Source organism: Amblyraja radiata, chromosome 31 (assembly GCF_010909765.2).
Source record: "Amblyraja radiata isolate CabotCenter1 chromosome 31, sAmbRad1.1.pri, whole genome shotgun sequence".
Lineage (NCBI taxonomy): Eukaryota > Metazoa > Chordata > Chondrichthyes > Rajiformes > Rajidae > Amblyraja > Amblyraja radiata.
The window spans coordinates 9,306,266-9,329,430 of NC_045986.1; the positions used below are offsets into that span (position 1 = coordinate 9,306,266).

At 48.6% G+C, this 23,165-nt stretch overlaps 1 long non-coding RNA gene across 1 annotated transcript in view; it reads left to right on the forward strand.

Moving 5' to 3' along the window:
• LOC116990319 overlaps positions 1 to 20,842 on the forward strand; it is a 155,747-nt gene extending 134,905 nt beyond the window's left edge. The window contains exon 3 of the long non-coding RNA XR_004416517.1: positions 20,694 to 20,842. This is a non-coding gene — a long non-coding RNA (uncharacterized LOC116990319). The remainder of the gene's footprint in view (positions 1 to 20,693) is intronic.
• The last annotated feature ends 2,323 nt before the right edge of the window (positions 20,843 to 23,165 follow it).

Here is a 23,165-nt window from a genome sequence, read left to right on the forward strand (position 1 = left end):
CAAGCTTCTATACCTTCTGCCGAATGGGAGCAGGGAGAAGAAGGAATGACCGGGGTGGGCATCAGTAAACTGGAAGATCTCTTGTCCAAATATCGATAATTAAAATGTACTGAACGCTCATGGTTTCAAGACTCCTGAATGATTTTGAGTTTCAAGAACACATCCTTCCCTTCTCCATTGTGTTGCCAATCCCAGATAGTAAATATCATAAATCAACACCATTTTAAAGGTTTAACGTTGAATATGTTTTTATATAAAGCAATGTTACGACAAATGACGTTTACAGTGTATATACGAAAATGCCACAGATAAGGATTGACAAAGGTCAACAGCTAGAACCTGAATACTTCAGTACACTGAACACTGCCTGTTCCACCAGGAGTTCTAGGTTGGAGTTTGCAACCGAACAGTGATACTTGCACAACCTAATGCGAGGATTGCTGTTAAGAAGCAAGTGCTTTTCCTGTCACCGCATTGAGTCATGCAACCCAGGTGCATGCAATGGTGGTTTATAGCCTGCAGCACAGTGTTATAGCCTGCAGAGTTACCTCTCAGCATAGCTTTTCCATAAGTGGGCGGCACGGTGGCGCAGCGGTAGAGTTGCTGCCTTATGCCCCTGTCCCACTTAGGAAACCTGAACGGAAACCTCTGGAGACTTTGCGCCCCACCCAAGGTTTCCGTGCGGTTCCCGGAGGTTTTTGTCAGTCTCCCTACCTGCTTCCACTACCTGCAACCTCCAGCAACCGCCTGCAACCTCCGGGAACCGCACGGAAACCTTGGGTGGGGCGCAAAGTCTCCAGAGGTTTCCGTTCAGGTTTCCTAAGTGGGACAGGGGCATTACAGCGCCAGAGACCCAGGTTCGATCCTGACTAGGGGCGCTGTCTGTGTGGAGTGTGTACGTTCACCCCTGCGTGGGGTTCCTCTGGGATCTCCAGTGTCCCCCCACACAGGTTTGTAGGTCAATTGGCTTGTAGGTAAAGTGTCCCTAGTGTGTGTAGGATAGTGTTAGTGTGCGGGGGAATCACTGGTCGGAACGGACTCGGTGGGCCGAAGGGCCTGTTTCCACGCTGTACCTCTAAACTAAACTAAACTAAATACGTAGACAAAAATGCTGGAGAAATTCAGCGGGTGCAGCAGCATATATGGAGCGAAGGAAATAGGCAACGTTTCGTCCCGAAACGTTGCCTATTTCCTTCGCTCCATAGATGCTGCCGCACCCGCTGAATTTCTCCAGCATTTTTGCCTACCTTCGATTTTCCAGCATCTGCAGTTCCTTCTTAAACTAAATAAGCATTGGTCTGTTGTGAGATGGAGATCAGTTGCTGGATTTTGTTTCTAGGTATCCTGGTGTCTTTATATTCCCTCGAAGAAAAGTGATATTGTGCTGGACGTAACATAGAGCTCAATATCTATCTCAAGTCCATTCCACTCTGCTCGGAGGCTGCGACCTCTGTTGGTCCGGCACAATGGATAATCCAGAAAGGCTCTGGAACCTGTCCCACTTACACGACCTTTAGAAACATAGAAACATAGAAACATAGAAAATAGGTGCAGGAGTAGGCCATTCGGCCCTTCTAGCCTGCACCACCATTCAATATGATCATGGCTGATCATCCAACTCAGTATCCTGTACCTGCCTTCTCTCCATACCCCCTGATCCCTTTAGCCACAAGGGCCACATCTAACTCCCTCTTAAGTATAGCCAGTGAACTGGCCTCAACTACCTTCTGTGGCAGAGAATTCCAGAGGTTCACCACTCTCTGTGTGAAAAATGTTTTTCTCATCTCGGTCCTAAAAGATTTTCGCCTTATCCGTAAACTGTGACCCCTTGTTCTGGACTTCCCCGACATCGGGAACAATCTTCCTGCATCTAGCCTGACCAACCCCTTTTAAGAATTTACAGGAGGCTGCCTTAACAGGAGACTGGCGGCACCTGTCATAGGTTGCTGAAGTTTTCAACATGTTGAAAATTCAGCGGCGACCAGATAGACACTACGACTCTTTGGAGACCTCTCACGACCATACGGGCGACCCCTGGCGACATGTCGCGGGTGACCTCTCACGACCATAGGAGACCTCTCACAACCATACAGCCTATGGTGGTGGGAGGTCTCCAAAGAGTCGTAGCGTCTTTTTGGTCGCCGCTGAATTTTCAACATGTTGAAAATTTCGGCGACCTATGACGTGTGCCGGCAGTCGCCTGTAAAGGTCGTGTAAGTGGGACAGGCCCTTAAGGTGCCGGAAAAACAGTGGCGGACTTGTACATGTTTGAATCTGCAGCACTGTGGTAGATTTTTGCACTGTGGTTATTAGCTGCTCCTTAATCTTCCTTAACCTTGAGAAAACGCCTGAGAAGGCAGATCTGCTGCTCCCAATCCAACAGGTAAAATCGCAGGCTCTGCAAATACTTTTATAAAACTGAAAAGGCAGCTCGGTGGCTGCCTTACAGCGTCAGAGACCCGGGTTCGATCCCGACTACGGGTGCTGTCTGTAGGGAGTTTGCATGATCCCCCCGTGGGTTTTCTCCAAGATCTTCGGTTTCCTCCCGCACTCCAAAGACCTACAGGTTTGTAGGTTAATTGGCTTGGTTTAAATGTAAATTGTCGCCATTGTGTGTAGGATAGTGTTAGTGTGCGGGGGGGAATCACTGGTCGGAACGGACTCGGTGGGCCGAAGGGCCTGGTTCCGCGCTGTATCTCTAAACTAAACTAAATATGTAGACAAAAATGCTAGAGAAACTCAGCGGGTGCAGCAGCATCTATGGAGCGATGGATGCTGCTGCACCCGCTGTGTTTCTCCAGCATTTTTGTCTACCTTCCATTTTCTTGGTATAAGTGTCAATTGTTCCTAATGTGTGTATGGTAGCGTTAATGTGTGGGGATCGCTGGTCGAGCGGAGGCTGATCATGGCGCAAATCAACTCATACCTCGACAAAAAACCTGGACTGTACTTTGCTGCTGTACAGCACCAGAGACCCGGGTTCGATCCTGACTACGGGTGGCGTCCATATGGAGTTTGTACGTTGTCCCTGTGACCGCATGGGCTTTCTCCTGTGCTCCTGTTTCCTCCCACACTCCAAAGGCATACAGGTTTGGAGGTTAGTTTGTTTTGGTTGGCTGTAAACAAAAAATTGTCCCTAGTGTGTGTAGGTGAGTGTGCAGGGTGATCGCTGGTCGGTGCAGACTCGGACGGCAAAGGGCCTGTTTCTCTCTAAAGTCTAAAGTAAAGTCTAAAGTCTAAGAGAGTGGACAATCTTGGCTAACTGGCAACTAGACGGAGATTGAGAACCAAGTTGGTTCATCGGATCATAAAGTAATATATCCGGGAAACAGGCCCTGAGGTCCATGTCAACTACAATGCCCCATCTACGCTAGTCCCATTTTCCCACATTTGTGCCATATCCCTCTAAATCATTTCTATCCATGTACAGGTGTCTTTTGAATGTTGTTATTGTACCTGCCTCAACTACCTCCTCTGGCAGCTCGTTCCTTGTAATCTCCACCCCCTGCGTGAAAAACCTCCCCCGCAAATCTCCTTTCAACGTGCCCGCTCTCGTCACACGTGAAAGCTATGCCCGCTAGTATTTTGCCATTCCGATGCTGAGAAACTAGGTTTGACTGTCTATCCAACCCTTACATAGGGGCTAGGAGGGAGAGATGGGTCACCATCCAAGGGTGGAGCAGCTCTTCTGACTTTTAATTACCATTCCTTGCAGAACTGCCACCGTGAATGCACCTGTCCCCAGTGTGTGTACTAGGATGGTGTTAGTGTGCGGGAATCACTGGTCAGCGTTGACTTGGCGGGCCGAAGGGCCTGTTTCCGCACTGTATCTCTAAACTAAAAATAAACGAGACTGTCGTGCCAGCCCTTTCTTTAAGAGACTCATAGGCAAGTACATCCAGAAACTCAAACCTGGTCGTGGAGTGCGCATATAACGTCGACACTGTCTGCGCTTGGCTTCAGTAGAGGTGAATCTCGGGTACAGGGGAGGATGCCATGGTGCCATTATCTACTGTGTTATACAGTGCTGACCATTTCTCGGCAACGGTCTCTTTAAACACAGCCCCTGTTCTGGCTGCGCACACGCTGATTAATGGTGTGTGACAGACTATCAAGACATCGAAGGCTTCCGCTAACAGTATTTTTTTGTTTTCTTTTACTTTTACCACATGTAGATGTCACAAATAAATCCTCACTTTAATTTGCATATTAATTGGACAAAAACGTCAACCATCTTTCATTAAATGAAATGATCCGCCGATTTGAAGACATAAAAATGAAGAGTTACTGAAAACTGACCATACATATTAAACACTGAGGGCTGGAGCCTAGCGTTGGAGGGGAAATCAACCTTTTATTTAAGTTAAATAGAACCGAAATTTCAAAATCATATTAAAAAAAAAATTAAAACTTAGTTCAACACGGCATTCTCCCCGAAACGAATGAAACGAATGTTTTGGGGAGAATGCCGTGTTGAACTAAGTTTAAATTATTTTTTTTAATATATATAATTTTAAAATCCTCGATGAATTGAGAATGTGAGCAAGTCAGAGGAGAATGGGAGAGAGAAAAAAAGACACAATGTGCTGGAGTAATTCAGCAGATCAGTATCTCTGGAAAACATCTGGAGCGACACAGTGGCGCAGCGGTAGAGTCGCTGCCTTACAGCGCTTGCAGAGCCGGAGACACGGGTTCGATCCCTACTACAGGTGCTGTCTGTACGGAGTTTGTACGTTCTCCCCATGACCTGCGTGGGTTTTCTCCAAGATCTCAGTTTCCTACCACACTCCAAAGACGTACAGGTTTGTAGGCGAATTGGCTTGGTTCATGTGTAAAATGTCCCTAGTGTGTGTAGGATAGTGTTAGTGTGCGCGGATCGCTGGTCGGCACGGACTCGGTGGGCCAAAGGGCCTGTTTGTGCGTTGTATCTCCAAACTAAACTAAACTAAATAGATGCCCCCACCAAGCTTTGCATGTTGCACTGTTTTGCTTTCATTCATTGAGTAAAACATGTCTTAAGTTGGAACAAGGACCCTATCCTTAAGTGTGCTAGTGCGGTCGGCATGGACTTGGAGGGCCGAAGGGCCTGTTTCCGTACTGTATCTCTAAACTCAACTGAACTAAAAATGGATAGGCGATGTTTCAGGTCGGGACTCAACTTCAGACTGACTGTGGAGGCGAGAGAAATCTGGAAGAGATGGGGGCAGACAAAAAGTGAGAGGTGAATACAAGGTTTCGATGGGTAGATGGTTGGACAAAGGCCAAAGATGAAGGGATCAGAGGTGTGAGATGAGGACAGAAGGGGAACGAGTTGTGAAGCCAGAGGAAGGAATAGAGGTGGAAAAGGCCAGGGGGCAGGGGAGGAGGAAAATTCGGGAGTGAATCCAGGTGGGGCACAGGGAAAGACAGGGGGAGCTGGGGATACTGAACAGGTTGCATCTCCAAACATGCAGTCATCCTCAGAATGGTGCAGGGATGGTAACTGCGCGGCTCCCCAATGCAAAATAACAATAATAATATGGGGTGGCACGGTGGTGCAGCGGTAGAGTTACTGCCTTACAGCGCCAGAGACCCGGGTTCGATCCTGACCTCGGGTGATGTCTCTACGGAGTTTTGTACCATCTCCCCGTGAACTGCGTGGGTTTTCTCCGGGTGCTCCGGTTTCCCCCCACACTCCAAAGACGTACAGGTTTGTAGGTTAATTGGCATGATAAAATTGTAAATTGTGGCTTGTGTGTGTCAGATAGTGCTAGTGTATGGGTATTGTTGGGTGGTGCAGACTTGGAGGGCTGAAGGGCCTGTTTCCACGCTATATTTCTAAACTAAACTGAACTACACATGTGATCGGTCCGAGCAGACTGATGCATCACGTATTAGTGATGGGATAGTTGGAAGGTATTGGCACGCTGGGCCCTGGTGGCTATGGGAGGGGGGTGTGGGCTACAGAGGGGATCTGTTGCTGCCTGGGGTCATGTGGTGCCGGGCGTCAGGGAGTATGGCCTGGGTTGTCAGCGGTGCTGGCAGCAGCATGCCGTGTGTGACTGCCCTGTGTTGCGTGGGCCTGGACTGTGCACCGCTCCCAGCGAACAGGTCAGGCACTTAAAGCACCACCCTGTCCCACAACTTTCACATCACTCTTTGGTATCTGGCCTTGAGATTTCAGTTTGTTTCGCTGTGACCTGTCCCCCTGAATTAAACCAGTTCTTCAACAAATGGCCTTTGACCTAGATTGGGTCCAACGCCAAACTTGACCTTTGACTCCATATCCTGTGTTGAGCCCGACCTTTGACTCGCTGACCCTGGCCTGTGTTGAACGTGACCCTTGACTCATTGACCCGTCCTCTACCAAACCTGACCTTTGAGATGAATCCTGTCCTGTGTTGACCCCGACCTTTGACTCGCTGACCCTGCCCGGTGTTGACCCTGACCTTTGACTCGCTGACCCTGCCCGGTGTTGACCCTGACCTTTGACTCGCTGACCCTGCCCCGCGTTGACTCTGACCTTTGACACGCTGACCCTGTCCTCTGTTGACCCTGCCCTTTGATGATCCCGCACGGAGCCTGGTCTTTGACTGACTCGGTCATGCCAGCCCTTTATCCAGTGCATTGTCCTGCAAGACTCGGCCTCATTGACCTGACCCCACTCTAAATCTGACCTGTGACTCTTTGAACTTCTCCGCTCTGACCTTTGGCTCCGTGACCTGACCGCTCTAACCTTGACCCCGTCTCACATTACCCAAGATGCGATGTGGTTGAACAATCCTACAGTGTATTGTGTGGCCCATATCACATTGCCTCAGATACGGATGCGAAGCACACTGATTGATGTAAAACACAGTGGTGACCATTTCAGTCACAAGATGGCTGCACATTAACGATGACAACGACACATCAGTAGCTGCTTCCTTGCCGATTACCTCCCCTTTGTCTTCAACCTCTGAAAGTTGACGTTTCGTGCTTAGACCAAAAACATCTCAAAGTGCTCTTTTTTTTAAATTAAAATTTTATTAAATATTTTGGATAGTCAGTAAGTGCGGAGCTGAACAAATATGTAACAGTGTCCACAATAAATAATGGAGCAGATCATCCATTAATAAATAGATATTCACATGAATAAACTCATTAATATCATTAATTTATCAGTCAGAGGGAAAATTGCACCTAGGCAGGAAATTGTTACGTGGATTTTTAAATGAAAGACGTGCGTTTCTATAGCACCTTCCACGTCCTTCTCCACTATCCAATAGTCCCTGGTGTGTGTGTGTGTGTGGGTTAGTGTGTGGGGGTTTGCTGGTCAGCATTGACTCGGTGGGCTGAAGTGCCTGTTTCCGTGTTGTATCTCTAAAAATTGAGTTGTGAGTGTTATAATGCAGGAGATACAGCAAGCAGATACTTGGTATAATTGTAAATTATCCCTAATGTGTATAGGATAGTGTTAGTGTGCGGGGATCGCTGGTTGGTGCGGACTCGATGGGCTGAAGGGCCTGTTTCATTGCTGCATCTCTAAACTAAACTAAACTAAACTAAATGGCATCTGCTCTGCAACCTATACATTTGTAAACGTCCATCATAGACTGCGGTGCCCCAAAGGGATTCAAGAGCTTAACAGCCAAGGATGTACTTCAAGAAGTCCAGGTAGTCGATCATGTTTCACAACATCACTTGTCATCTAACAAACAGCATTGCCAACCGGTTGTGTTGGTGGTGATGAGTTTTGTTGGCCAGAACACCAGGGAGTACACCACTGCTGTTGCCTTGCACAGTGCCAGGGTCACCTCGGCCAATGTCCAATGTTGGCTGTGGAATTGTAAACCAATCTGCCCCTTTATCAGTAAATCCACTAACCTGCTTATCGTCTGTTCATGAATTATTTCATTCCGGTTTACGAGACAGTGAGCTGCATTGTCAGGCAAAGGACACGGCTGTCAGCACTGAGGCATGGACACGCCCCCGGAATACACACACATGCGTGTGGACACGCACACGCCCACATGCACATGCATACACACGCACATGCACACGCTCACACACACGCGCACGCACGCGCCCAGACACACACATGCACACATGCACATGCGCACACACACGCGCCCACACACACATGCACACACATGCACACACACATGCATGCACTCGCACACACGCACACACACGTGCACACACGCGCATGACGCACATACACAAACACGCACACACACCCATACGCAATCACACATGTGCACACACACACACGCACATGTGCGCACACAAGCACACACATGCACGCACGCACACAGACACACATGCACACACACACACAGACACACACACTCGCACACACACACTCACAAACTCCCGTGAGTGTGTGTGCGAGTTTATGTGTGTGCATGTTTCTGTGTGTGTGTTTGAATGTGTGCATGCATGTGTGTGTGTATGCGTGCAGGTGTGTACATGTGTGTGCGCATGTGCGTGTGCATGTGCGCTTACACACATGCACATGCACACACACACACACTCGCACGCATGCATATGCACAAAAATACACACACACCTGCACATACTGACACACACCGACATGCACAGACACACACACACGCACATACATACACATACATGCACGCACAGAAACACGCACAGGCACACGCACAGGCACACACACAGGCACACACATACATGCACGTATGCACACCGACACACACACACACAGAAACACAGAGGTACACAAGCATGCACAGACACATATATAGAAACATAGAGAATCACACACGCAAACACACATAGACACACACGTGGACAGACAGACACACACACACACACACACACACACACATACACATACACTCTCACACAGACACACAGTCACATACGCGCATACTTGCCCACACACACACACTCACACACACACACATGCTCGCACACACCCTCTCACACACATTCACGCGCGCGCGCACACACACACACTCACACACACACACACACTCACACACACACTCACACTCATACTCACACACACACACACACACACACACACACACACTCGCGCACACACACACACACACGCACACACACACACACTCGCGCACGCACACACACACACACACTCGCGCACGCACACACACAGCCCCTTTCCACACAACTCACTGGCACGAGTGCCCACAGACTGAACTCCTCTGACTGGAACAAATGCCGAGTAGGATATAACATCGTGTCACTTCCACTAGGATTTGGCACTTCTGGGAACAGGAGGCAGGATAAATCACCTCCTTCAATACGCCCACGGGATGTAGTGGCTGCTGGCAGAGGTGTAGCTCCCGTGGCCCTCTCAGGCCCATTCCCTACCCGCCACTGCCGATGTGACATGATGCTCCTTGTATTTATTAACAGCCCGTGTGCCTCTGTCTCTCTCCCCTCACTTCACTCGCTGAAGTACCATTTCAATGACCGGCTTGTTCCAACAATGTGTTTGCTTTGAGTTGGGTACATTTCAGCTGCAGAACAAACTCCTTTACAAAGATAGCCAACTCTTGACTACTTGTCTGTTGACAGACCATAAATCAGCCCCCGACTACTGCTCCCTGTCTAATGAATGATCATAGACCAGTACCCTTCACAATAACAGTCTACAGGACAGCTCACTTGCAAATGAAATCCCTTCAAAGCCTCACGTCCTTTAAGTATTTTGACGGGTTTTGGGCAAGAGTTTCGCAAGGATTAAACAAACACCAACAGATTTCCACCCTGTGAGAGGAGAGGAACTACAGATGCTGGTTTAAACCGAAGAAAGGCACAAAACGCTGGAGTAACTCACTCAGCGGGACAGGCAGCATCTCTGGAGAGGAGGAATGGGTGATGTTTCGGGTCGAGAAGTGTCTTGAAGGGTAAAACCGAGTTGTTCAAAAAAATTTGTATCAGTTCAAATTACCTCATTTACATCTCGGGGCTGTTAACCAAGTTCAGTGTATATTTAAACACGTTTAATTAATTATCAAGTACATGCCAGCTGGCCCGCACAAGTGAGCTGCCATCTTTGCTGTGAGCTGCATCTCCACAGTTGCCTGCGAGGATCTCTGGAAACAATTACAGGGCGGCTTCGACAGCGAGCTGCTTCTGCAAGAGGCTGGAGGTGTGCGAGCAGACTCGGCAAAAACATGTGGCTAGGTAGACAAAAAGTGCTGGAGAAACTCAGCGGGTGCAGCAGAAGGTCTCGTCCCGAAACGTTGCCTATTTCCTTCGCTCCATAGACGCTGCTGCACCCGCTGAGTTTCTCCAGCACTTTTTGTCTAACTTCGATTTCCCAGCATTTGCAGTTCCTTCTTAAACACATGTGGCAACCCCGGCAGACCCGCCCCCCTCCCCTCTCACACATGGCAGCTGCCCAAGAGGCAGCAGAGTGCGAGCAGCGACGCCTCCTCCCCTGCAGCCGTCTCCACCTGCGCGTCCCCTGCACACACCTTCCACACACGAGCCCTGGACCCAGCCCAAGTGGCTGCTCTGCAGACGGCGGCCCAGACAACGAGAGCTGGCAGAGCCCACTCCCACTGCACACATACCCACACACGCACACACACACACAAGTGTACACACAGACACACACATGCGTGCACAGGGACACGCACAGGCACATGCATACCCCCCCACACACACACACATACACACACACATGCAGACAGAGAGACACACACACGCAGACAGAGAGACGCAGATACACATACACAAACTCACAAGTAAATGCACGCACGCACACACATGCAGACAGAAACACAGACACACACACATACACACACACATGCAGACAGAGAGACACATACACGCAGACAGAGAGACGCACACACGCAGACAGAGAACCGCAGATACACATACACACACACACAAACTCACAAGTAAATGCACGCACGCACACACATGCATACAGAAACACAGACACACACACAAAGACACACAGACACAGATACAGCCACAGAAAGAAAGAGACACAAACACAGACACACACACAGACACAGACACACATACAGACACAGAAAGAGAGAGACACAGACACACACACGCGTACAGAGAGACACGCACACGCAGGTGCATGCACACACACTTGCAGACAGAGTCTGACACACACACATGTGCATGCATGTGCCCACTGAGACACAGACACACATACATACACAGACATACTTAGACATACACATGCATGCACAGACAGACAGACATGCAAAATGACACTGACACACACAGGTGTACACACACACACACACACACACACAGACACACACACACACACACAGACACACACACACAGACACACACACACACAGACACACACACACAGACACACACAGACACACACACACATGCACAGATAAACACTGTGATGAGTGTGTGCAGGAATTTAAACCTACTTGTGGACTGCTGTGCACACACCTGTAATGAGATGGACAGATGTGTGCTTGCATGGTGTGCATCCTCCCTCCTCTTGCCATCTCACACCTCACGCACATTCACAGTCACACTCTTTCACACACTCTCACACTCTCACCCCCACATTGTCCCTCATCCATCTCTCTGTCTCTCTCTCGGCCTCAAACCTGCTCCTTCAAACCCACCTCCTCCCCAGCCACTGCCCTGACGTTGAACTGTCCGTTGTCCTTCATCTTGTGCTTACTTATAAGGCAACTTGGGAGGTTTGTAGCTGTTTGATAGACATTATATTATGGAACTTGTTATTGTTGAAAACAATCTGCCCACTAAGTACTGATACGTATCCAGTCTGTGCCGTGCAGGAGGTATCACTAACACGTTTTATTGAGCGTCAATAAAGAATATTTAAGTGCATTTCCTTTGAGGTTTCAGTAGAAAACCTACACAAGGCGAAACCATACTCTTGCTGTATCCAGTCTGAACACTGAGTGAATGGTCAGTGGCTCCATTGATTACTGTACAGCACAGAAGCCATGAGAACTTCACCACAAACAGATATCACAAGAGCAGGGAAGGTTCACATTAGACCGCGTGTGGAAGATGTTCACTTTATAAAACAGTTCAATAGCCTTTGGCGGAATGCTCTTCCAATCCCTTGGATAGAAAAGAGTGGCCTGAACTAGTGTGTGCTGCCTGGATGTGTGGAGTTTGCACGCTCGCCCTGTCACCACGTGGGTTTTCTCCAGGTGCTCAGCTTTCCTCACGCTTCCCAAAGACGTGCCGGTTTGTAGGTTCATTGGCCCCTCTGTACATTGTCCCTAGTGTGTGTAGGGTAGAACTAGTGATCGCTGGTCACCAGGGTATTCGTTGAGCCGAAGGGCCTGTTTCCATGCTGTGTCTCCAAACTAAACTATGGGAAAAAGTTTAGGAATGAACTGCAGATGCTGGTTTACACCGAAGATAGACACAAAAAACTGGAGTAATTCAGTGGGTCAGGCAGCATCTCTGGAGAGAAGCAATGGGTGACGTGGTGGTTTCGGGTTGACACCCTTCTTCGTAAGCACCTTGAGCAGCTGGATATTGTCCGAGCTAACATCCATCCACTGACCCACATTACCAACAGAGATGCCCTCATCTACATCACACTGTTGACTGTGGGATCTTGCTGAACACTAATAACCCACCGCTATTCCCACAATCATCAGTCGTAAACCGTTCCGGGACGTCCCGTGTTGAGTTTAATTCAGAGATACAGCCTGGAATCAGGCCCTTCGGCCCACCGAGACCATGCCAACTATCGATCAGCCGTTCACACTAGTTCCATGTTTCCCCACTTCCTCATCCACTCCCTACACTCTCGGGGCAGTTTACAGAGGGCCAATTAATCTACAAACCCGCACGTCTGTGAGATTGGGAGGAAACCGGAGCACCCGGAGAAAACCCACAAGGTCACAGGGACAACATGCAAACTCCACACAGACAGCACCCGAGGACAGGATCAAACCCTGGGTCTCTGGCACTGTGAGACAGTGGCTCTACCTGCTCCACCACTGTGTCACCCTTCACTGCTCTGGAACCGATAGAAATCCAGCATCTTTATTGCACAGTCATTAATTGAAATAATATTAACAATATAGACAATAGGTGCAGGCGTAGGCCATTCGGCCCTTCGAGCCAGCACCGCCATTCAATGTGATCATGGCTGATCATCCCCAATCCTGCCTTCTCCCCATATCCTCTGACTCTGCTATTTTTAAGAGCCCTATCTAGCTCTCTCTTGAATGGAGGCAGGTTCTCTCATCCAGAGAACCAGCCTCCACCGCCCTCTGAGGCAGAGAATTCCACACTCACCACTCTCTGTGAGAAAAAGTGTTTCCTCGTCTCCGTTCTGAATGGCTTACTCCTTACTCTTAAACTGTGGCCCCTGGTTCTGGACTCTCCCAACATCGGGAACATGTTTCCTGCCTCTAACGTGTCCAAGCCCTTAACAATCTTATATGTTTCAATGAGATGCCCTCTCATCCTTCTAAACTCCAGAGTGTACAAGCCCAGCTGCTCCACTTCTCCATGCTCCATATGACAGTCCCGCCATCCCGGGAATTAACCTTGTAAACCTACGCTGCACTCCCTCAATAGCAAGAATGTTCTTCCTCAAATTAGGGGACCAAAACTGCACACAATACTCCAGGTGTGGTCTCACAAGGGCTCTGTACAACTGCAGAAGGACCTCTTTGCCCCTATATTCGAATCCTCTTGTTATAAAGGCCAACATGCCATTCGCTTTCTTCACTGCCTGCTGTACCTGCATGCTTACTTTCATAGACTGATGTACAAGGACCTCCAGATCCCATTGTACTTCCCCTTTTCCATTTAGATAGTAAACCTGACTTTTACCCAGTGTAGGGGAATCTCGAACCAGAGGACACACATTTAAGGTGAGAGGGGTAAGGTTTAATAAGAACCTGAGGTGGCAGCTGGTGGGGGGTATATGGAACAAGCTGTGAAGGGGGGTAGTTGAGGCAGGTACTATGTGAAAGGCATTTGGAGAGGACAGCATGGTGGCGCAGTAGTAGAGACCCCGGTTCGATCCTGACTACGGTGCTGTCTGTACAGAGTTTTTACTCCATGTGGATTTTCCTCGGTCTCCTCCCACACTCCAAAGACGTGCAGGTTTGTAGGTTAATTGGCTTCGGTAAAATTGTGAAACTGTCCTTATAACCCTGTGCCCTGTTTAAATGAGAGACTTGTGGATTAGTTTTGACATGATGATGTTATGCAACGGGACATCCTTTAGGTCTTTGCCATCAAAATACCCATCATCTGATGCACCAAACGTGTAGTGACCTCATCAACCAAACCATTGATTAGACATGTAATTACAGGCAACTTTCCCAGAATGATATCAGGCATGAAGGTGTTAACGTCTAACCTGCTTCCAAAATGCTGAACATATGTATTTGAGGATTAAAGGATATAACTTATATTTACGAGCGTCTTTAATCTGGCAAGTTGCCAACACTACTCAGCTCTCTGCCAAACCATGGAGGAAAGGTGACCAACATTCCTGTCAAAGACATGGGTTGAAGAAGGAACTTTGAAAGGGGTTGAGTGGGGTAGAGGGACTGAGGCAGTGATGTGCGTTTGACGGCACTGGGCCTGCACTCGCTGGAGTTTAGGATGAGGGGGAATTTAACTGAAGGGTAGCAAATAGTGAAAGGCCTGGATAGTGTGGATGTGGAGAGGATGTTTCCACTAGTGGGAGAGTCTAGGATCAGAGGCCGTAGCCTCAGAATTAAAGGACGTTCCTTAAAGGAAGGAGATGAGGCGGAATTTCTTTAGTCAGAGGGTGATGAATCTGTGGAATTCATTGCCTCAGGCGGCTGTAGAGGCCAAGCCAATGGATACTTTGATGGCAGGGGTATCCTGATTAGGACGGGTGTCGGGGTAATGGGGCAAAGCAGGAGCATGGGGCTAGGAGGGAGAGATAGATCAGCCATGACTGAATGATGGAGTAGACTTGATGGGCTGAATGGCCTAATTCCATCCTACCACTTGTGAACTTATGGAAGTGCAGAGTTTGGGTACTGGGCCACTGATGGAGGAGCTCAGACTCCTCGGTTGAAAGTCATCCCATTCGTATGACAATGGCATTTTCTCGTCTCCGGTTACCTCCTCCCCCCACCCCCACACCCTCTGCCTTAACTCCCCATCATATAACCATATAACAATTACAGCACGGAAACAGGCCATCTCGGCCCTACAAATCCGTGCCGAACACTTATTGTCCCCTAGTCCCATCTACCTGCACTCCGACCATAACCCTCCATTCCTTTCCCATCCATATACCTATCTTGTGCCTTTTATCACCCAATGGCTTGACTTTTCCAATGTAGTCCTGCTTAGACTCCCCCATTAATTCCCCCGTAAACACCGCCCATCTGAAACTCTGTGGTAAAGAGTTTCCACCGTTTAGTTTAGGTTTTAATTATTGTCACGTGTACCGAGGTATAGTGAAAAATTTTAATTTGTGTGCCAGCCAGTCAGAGAAAAGGCTATACATGATTCAAGATGGCGCCCATCCCAGACCACTGTGTGTTAGTCACAGAAGTGGATCCGCAATCACACACGATAATCCGCTCCACTCTTTTAAATCTCTACTCCTACAACTATATTTATCTTTGATCGGACTTTACTGGCTTTACCTTGCACTAAACGTTATTCCCTTATCATGGGTAGACAAAACTGCTGGAGAAACTCAGCGGGTGCAGCAGCATCTATGGAGCGAAGGAAATAGGCAACGTTTCGGGCCGAAACAAGGGTTTCGGCCCAAAGCTTTGCCTATTTCCGGGGTATCGGCCCGAAACATTGCCTATTTCCTTCGCTCCATAGATGCTGCTGCACCCGCTGAGTTTCTCCAGCAATTTTGTCTACCATCGATTTTCCAGCATCTGCAGTTCCTTCTTGAACATTCTCTTATCATGTATCTGTACACTGTAGATGGCACGATTGTAATCATGTATTATCTTTCCGCTGACTGGTTATTTAAGACCTGTCCCACTGTACGAGTTCATTCCAAGAGCTCTCCTGAGTTTGCCCTGATTCGAACTCGGAGATTTACGGTAATGGCCGCTCGTCGGTACTCGGGGCTCTCGTGGGCATTTTTCAACATGTTCAACACAGCGCCAGAGACCCATTTTTCAACATGTTGAAAAATCTTCACGAGTCTTCCCGTGCTTACCTGCCGTTAGCGAGTCTTCCCGAGTACCCGCCGTTAGCGGTACGAACCGCTAAGAGACGTCCCCCCGAGCTCCGACGTGCCTGCTACGTTCATTCTCCGTGCTTACCATGAGTTTGATTTTTTATTTTAAACTCGGGAGAGCTCTTGGAATGAACTCGTACCGTGGGACAGGGCTACTAGCACGCAACAGAAGCTTTCCCCTGTACCTCGCTACACGTGACAATGAACTAAACTGAAGTAAACTCATACGATTCGGCAAGGACAATCAAGAAATTGATGAAGGAATGATAAAATGTGATTGCAGAGCAAAGAGTTAGAACTTTAATGGGTGGGGGGGAAATAAAACAATAAGTATGTGCAAGTATTAGCATGGGTACGTGACAATATTAAGCTAAACGTGGCACCAATTAGAATCTTTATCACGGAGTTTCAAATGTGCAATGTTCACAGAGGACTGAATAAGGGGCTCTGAACTGGGGTACTTTGGAATAGTCAGGCACAGTGTGGGGAACTGGGACAGAGGAGGGGAAGGGGGGGGGGGGGTAATGAGAGATGAGATAATTTAATTGTCATATGCACGGGACAGGAACAGTGGCATTCTCCCGCGCTGCAGTTTTCAGTGCAATGACATGCAACATTGTTAAATGCAACAAGATAACCATGCGGGCGGCACGGTGGTAGAGTTGCCGCCTCACAGCGCCAGATACCCGGGTTCAATCCTGACTATGGGCGCTGTCTGTACGGAGTTTGTACGGTCTCCCCATGACCTGCGTGGGTTTTCTCCGAGATTTTCGGTTTCAAGTCAAATGTATTCGTCACATACACATACGAGATGTGCAGTGAAATGAAAAGTGGCAATGCTCGCGGATTTGTGCAAAAAAACTCCAAAACAGAATGGAACAGAATCACATATTACATATTACATAATTCCTCCCACACTCCAAAGACCTACGGGTTTGCAATTTAATTGGCTTGCTATAAATGTAAAATTTGGCCCCAGTGTGTGTAGGATAGCGTTAATGTGCGGGGATCGGTGGTAGGCGCAGACTTGGTGGGCCGAAGGGCCTGTTTCCGTGGAGTATCTCTAAACTAAACTAAATTAACTATACAATAAACCAAGGGTTCCAAACCTGGGGCAAATTTACGCCGACCCAGGGGCTACATTTGTTGATTCTGGATCTGTACATATTTTTTCTCATTGACTGACTGTGTTTGGTTCTGTTCATCATTAGTTGTTCATAAATAAGTGAAGTAACATTGTTTATGTCGTATTAAAGTTGCCGGGGGTAAACGGGACGACAAAGGTTGGGAACCCCTGCAACAAAAGTTCAGCTATCCCAGGCTAACAAGACCTATAGTGCGAGCCAAAGTCCACAGCAGTACAGTTCGGTGGCAGTGGAGACTTCTGGTTGGGGCTTGTGCCATGTGGTCCAAGTGCCTGCTTGCTGCTTGGCCGGTAAAAGCTGTTCTTCAACCTGGTTCTCAGGCTCCTGTTATCTTCATCCCGATGCTACGGGGGAAGAAATCACTTGGGACGTGGCCACCTGTAATGCAGATGCATCGGGCTACTTTGCGGGACTCTCACGCAACCTGTCCGCCGCTGCAGCAGCGCATGCATTAGATGGGGCCACCACCTCTGCAGAATGCGCTCCCACCAGCCAGAAACAACTGTGCATTTAAAGTGAACCGAATTAGCCACCCCAGTATCATGTCAATAGACAATAGACAATAGGTGCAGGAGTAGGCCATTCGGCCCTTCGAGCCAGCACCGCCATTCAATGTGATCATGGCTGATCATCCCCAATCAGTATCCCATTCCCGCCTCCTCCCCATAGCCCCTACTCCGCTATTTTTAAGAGCCCTATCTAGCTCTCTCTTGAAAGCATCTAGAGAACCGGCCTCCACTGCCCTCTGAGGCAGAGAATTCCACAGACTCACAACTCTCTGTGAGAAAAAGTCCCATGTCCAAAGTCACGGCTAAATGCCCCTGTCCCACTTAGGAAACCTGAACAGAAACCTCTGGAGACTTGAACAGAAACCTCTGGCCCCACCCAAGGTTTCCATGCGGTTCCCGGAGGTTTTTGTCAGTCTCCCTACCTGCTTCCACTACCTGCTACCTCCGGCAACCACCTTCAACCTCCGGCAACCACCTGCAACCTCCGGGAACCGCACAGAAACCTTGGGTGGGGGGCAAAGTCTCCAGAGGTTTCCGTTCAGGTTTCCTAAGTGGGACAGGGGCGCGATGTAAAGCGCCTTGAGTATTAGAAAGGCGCTATATAAATCCCATCCATTATTATTATTATTATTATTATTACATCGCAGGAGCAAGGGCGGGTGAACTTGCTGTACACAGTGCACAGTGAATTCAGGGGGCAGGTGGAATGGGAGGGGTGGGGGTGGGAGAGGCTTGGGGGGGAGATACATGATGTCAGGGTCTGTTTACACAACCTGTCGCCCAACCAGTGCACTTTTCAAGACCCGCTTCCTTGACACCATTTCGCTGCTCATTGCCCCGTGAGCGCAGCATCTACAGAGTTGCAGCCGTAGCCAGACCAGGCATCCTAGAGAGAGTATTATCACACACACACACACTAGAAATAACTTAGAAAGCAGCCCGCTCCTTATTAGGTAATGAATTTCAAGCCAGAAAGACAGGAACGAGAAATTTATTGACGAGCCTCTGAGGCCGCAGAACCGTCCGACCAAACCCCCTGCACCTTCTCGCGGAGATGAGCCGTATATTTGTGTTTAAGAAGGAACTGCTGATGCTGGAAAATCGAAGGTAGACAAAAATGCTGGAGAAACTCAGCGGGTGCGGCAGCATCTATGGAGCGAAGGAAATAGGCAACGTTTCGAGACGAAACCCTTCTTCAGACCCGGCCCGAAACGTTGCCTATTTCCTTCGCTCCATAGATGCTGCTGCACCCGCTGAGTTTCTCCAGCATTTTTGTGTACCAGCCGTATATTTGTAGTCATTGCTGCGGCATCCACGAGTAGAGGCAATGTCCGCACTTTATGTCACAGGGGGCGAGGAAAGAAAGATAAATGGCTTCTCACGATGAGGGAGAGAAATAGCTTTGAGTGTTTGAAGGGACGAGGTGTTTCCCCACCTGCCCTGTGGCTTCAACCCAGTGCCGAACCACAGCAGAGTGGCAGGCAGGAGAACTGGGGGGGGGGGGGGTTGCGTTTTACCAAAGCACTGTTCAGTTCTGGGGGAGACCCCGAACAGCTGCTCCAACCTGACACATCCATTCACACGTTTCCAGAGGGAAAATATGGCGGCAAACTTTCACACACTTTCTGTAAATTGTACCCAACGCACGTGAGTGCAGTGTACACGGGGGAGTGTGTGTGTGTGTGTGTGTGTATATATGCATGTGTGTGCGTGTGTGTGAGCGTGTGTGTGTGTGTGTGTGTGTGTGGTGTGTGTGTGTGGTGTGTGTGTGTGTGTGTGCGTGTGTGCGTGTGTGTGTGTGTGTGTGTGGTGTGTGTGTGTGGTGTGTGTGTGTGTGGTGTGTGTGTGTGTGTGTGTGCGTGTGTGTGTGTGTGTGTGTGTGTGTGGTGTGTGTGTGTGCTGTGTGTGTGTGTTGTGTGTGTGTGTGTGTGTGTGTGTGTGTGTGTGTGTGTGTGTGTGTGTGTGTGTGTGTGTGTGTGTGTGCTGTTATCGTACTTAGAGGTCACTTACTGTCTCCTATGGAAGAGATCATCACAATTTTCTCTCAACAGTTGGTAACTTCTATTTGGCTACTGTCCATCACATTCTGAAATGAGATGTAATCAGTGTTCTCTCTCTCTCTCTCTCTTCCCCTGCCCGTCTTTCTTACTCTCTCCTCTGTTTCTTTTCTCTCTCCCTCTCTCGTTCTGATCTTTTCTGTATGTTTGTTTCTCCTTCACCTCTTTCCATCTCCATTCCCTCATAAAAAAACATAGAAACATAGAAAAATATGTGCAGGAGGAGGCCATTCGGTCCCACGAGCCAGCACTGCCCTTCAATATGATCATGGCTGATCATCAGTACCCGGTTCCTGCTTTTGCACCATATCCCTTGATTCCTTTAGCCCTAAGAGCTAAGTAACTCTCTTTTTATTGCTTTTTTCTCTCCCTCTCCTTCTCCCTCCCTCTCTCTGCCTCCCTCTCTCCCTCTCTCTCCTTCCTTCTCTCTCACTCTCACTCTTGCTCTGTCTGTCTGTCTCTCTCTCCCCCTCTCCCCCTCTCCCCCTCTCTCCCTCTCTCCCTCCCTCCCTCCCTCCCTCCCTCCCGAGAGTGACCTCTCTCATTGAAGTGACAACTTCAGTGTATTTATCCCAGATGCCCCACCTTGTGGGGGAGTGGGGTAGATGAGGGGGGGACGGGTGGGGGACGGGGATGGGGACTGGGGGGGGGGGGGGAGAGGTGCAAGTGAGGCAGTGCGAGAAGAAGCATAAGTTTTATAGGAACAAGTTAATGGCAGAAAAGGCCACTCATTGTGAGGGTTTCAGGTAGTACATTTCAAACCACGACTGATGAAAGATGACCTCTGATTCACTTTCTTGGCAACTTCTGACCATTTGCCCTTGTTTCTTGACAGGAGGGGAAGTCTGGTGAGCGGTGGTACAACAAACTAACGCAGAGTCCTGTGTGGATCAGTAAGTTCATGGCGTTTGCTTTATGAGTGGCTCTGTGGTGTGTTTCATTGTTCTATTACATTCATTCTTCATGTGGTCATTCTCAAAGTTCAATGGTTTATCTGCAAATAAATGTAGACAGAGGTTCATTACTTCACTCAGTCCGCCTGGACCTACCTGATCTCCTGGGTGCCAAACACTTCAACTCCCCCTCCCATTCCCACACTGACCTTTCTGTCCTGGGCCTCCTCCATTGTCAGAGTGAGGCCCAGTGCAAATTGGAGGAACAGCATCTCATATTTCGCTTGGGCAGCTTACACGCCCAGCGGTATGAACATTGACTTCTCTAACTTCAAATAGTCCTTGCTTTCCCTCTCCCTCTATCCCCCTATTCCCAGTTCTCCAGCTAGTCTGACTGTCCTCATTTACATTTCATCTCTGTTTGTTTTGTTGTTACCTTCTCCTAGCTAACAATGATAAATTCTACATTTCCTTGATCAACATCCTCTTTGTTTTGTTTTCACACCTTACACTTCCTTATCTCTGTGTCTCCCTCTCCCCTCACTCAGTCTGGGGAGGGGTCTCGGCCTGAAAGATTGTTAAGGGCTTGAACACGCTAGAGGCAGGAAACATGTTCCCGATGTTGGGGGAGTCCAGAACCAGGGGCCACAGTGTAAGAATAAGGAGTAAGCCATTTAGAACGGAGACGAGGAAACACTTTTTCTCACAGAGTGGTGAGTCTGTGGAATTCTCTGCCTCAGAGGCAGGTTCTCTGGATGCTTTCAGGAGAGAGCTAGATAGGGCTCTTAAAAATAGCAGAGTCAGGGGATATGGGGAGAAGGCAAGAATGGGGTACTGATTGGGGATGATCAGCCATGATCACATTGAATGGCGGTGCTGGCTTGAGTAGGCCAAATGGCCTACTCCTGCACCTATTGTCTATTGTCTATTGTCTATTGAAACCTCACCCATTCCTTCTATCCAGAGATGCTGCCTGTCCCGCTGAGTTACTCCAGCATTCTGTGTCTATCTTAGCTTTATCACAATGATGAGTTGACAGGGCTGATGCATCCGATCTAATGGTAGGTCCTGTATAATGATCAAAACTTTGCTCTATATTTGAGCCAAAATAGAAGCAAAGTACTGGAGCAATTCAGCAGGTCAGGCAGCATCTCTGGAGAACATGGGTAGGTGCCATTTCGGGTCGGGACCCTTCTTCACACTGATTGTAGTAGTGGGTGGTGTAAAAGAATGTGGGCGGGTTAAAGCCAAGGGAGTGATAGGTGGATGCTGTGACAGATGTGGGAGGCCTTGATTGGAAAATAGGTGGACAAACGCCTGAGATGGGAATAAGACAATGTTATTTGATAAGTGAAGAGGCGTAGAACTTGAAGCCAGAGGAAGGAATATTGGCAGATGGGAATGGGAGAAGGGGAAAGGGAGGTGGGATAGTAGGAGAAATGAGCACACATCCCGGTTCATGAGTCATGGGAGCAGAATGAGGCCATTCTGAGGCTATGACCTCTGGTTCTAACCACATCCTCTCCACATCCACTCTATCCAGGCCTTTCTCTATTCAATGAGAGGTCCCCCCTGATCCTACTAAACTCCAATGAGTACAGGCCCCAGTGCAGTCAAACGCTCGCTCATTTGCTCATTTTCAGAGCAATAAATTAGCACCAATGCAACGTTCTGCCTGTAGCACGTGTGGGCGGGCGGGCGGGCTGCCAACACTGGCGATTTAGTCGACGCTCATCAGTAACCAGGACTGCAACGGAACCGCCCACAAGCTTGTCTCATCCACGCAGTGCCTCGTCAAACAGCTTATACGTCGTTAATTAGGAAACTTAATGGATGTTTACGGTGCAATATTTGTTAATGATTACTAAATCGGGGTGTGATACTGCTCAACAATAAATTTAGCCCAACTAAATAAATTCCATTGGGTGTGAGAAAAGATTGTTCCAGTATTGCAGCTGACGTTTCAAATATTGGTGTGATAAATATAGTTGTCTACTGTTACCATAATTCGTCAATAAGTAGCTGGTGTGAATGACTGAGTTATGCCGTTTCTCATGTTATATTCTTTTGATATGTTTCTCCCGTGTTCATTAGATGTTTGTTCTTCTGCTTCTGTTGGAGTGAAGCCTGGTTTCCATGTGGTTGCGATATCTATCGGTGCCTGCAATATCTGTAATCATTCGTCATGAGCGGGTGATTGAAGCGTCAGTGAGCGTATGAGCGAGCCACAGCTCATGTTAGCACACTTCAGCAGAGGCCATTAGCAGCGCCCTCCTCCAATGGGTTGGCTGGCTGGGCAGGACGTCGGGTTAAATTAGTTAAATTGAGTCTGAACAAAACCAGTCGAGATTGGGTATGAATGCAGAAGGATTGCAGTCAGGTGCACTCACATACACAGCCCTGGGGAGGGATCT